Below are 1,120 nucleotides of genomic sequence, written 5' to 3'. Positions count from 1 at the left end.
AACTACGGAGTATGTGTTAAAGGCTCGAACTACTGCGCTTCCGGTGATGAACCAGATTTTTATGGTACTTTACAACAAATTATACAGCTTCAGTATCCTGGACATATCGGCTTACAAGTAATGATGTTTAGATGTGATTGGTTTGATTCAACACATGGTCGCGGAATCCGGATCAACAAATCAGGCATCGTTGACATCTGTTATACTCGTCGATATGCAAAGTATGATCCATTTATTATGGCATCTCAAGCTGACCAGGTTTGTTTTGTACCATACCCGAAGAAGGTAAAGCGAAGAAATGATGTCGACTGGAGGGCTGTTGTGAAGATCACCCCAAGAGGCACTATATTTAACGATAAAGATTCCGACCACATTCCTCTTCAAGACGAAGATATAAGGGTTGCTGTACGACTTGATGACCCAATCAATATTCATATGAACACGGAGAACATCGTTCAACTCTGAACTACGGAGTATGTGTTAAAGGCTCGAACTACTGCGCTTCCGGTGATGAACCAGATTTTTATGGTACTTTACAACAAATTATACAGCTTCAGTATCCTGGACATATCGGCTTACAAGTAATGATGTTTAGATGTGATTGGTTTGATTCAACACATGGTCGCGGAATCCGGATCAATAAATCAGGCATCGTTGACATCTGTTATACTCGTCGATATGCAAAGTATGATCCATTTATTATGGCATCTCAAGCTGACCAGGTTTGTTTTGTACCATACCCGAAGAAGGTAAAGCGAAGAAATGATGTCGACTGGAGGGCTGTTGTGAAGATCACCCCAAGAGGCACTATATTTAACGATAAGATTCCGACCACATTCCTCTTCAAGACGAAGATATAAGGGTTGCTGTACGACTTGATGACCCAATCAATATTGAGAGACTAACGTTACCGAATGCAGAATTTGAGGAGTTAGAGGTTGGAAACGATGATAACGCCGACAACACCGAAGATTCGAATGAAGAAACGACCGGCACTTCAGAAAATGGATCGTTTGAATAATATTTGTATTTTACATTTTTTATTTTTTTTTTAATATTAATGAAACACCGACGGAATGCGACGGACCATTCCGTCGCAACGTTCTGACACGTCAGAAAC

This window comes from Tarenaya hassleriana, unplaced genomic scaffold, assembly GCF_000463585.1.
Source record: "Tarenaya hassleriana unplaced genomic scaffold, ASM46358v1 Cleome49, whole genome shotgun sequence".
Classification (NCBI taxonomy): domain Eukaryota; kingdom Viridiplantae; phylum Streptophyta; class Magnoliopsida; order Brassicales; family Cleomaceae; genus Tarenaya; species Tarenaya hassleriana.
This window is presented reverse-complemented; position numbering follows the sequence as displayed.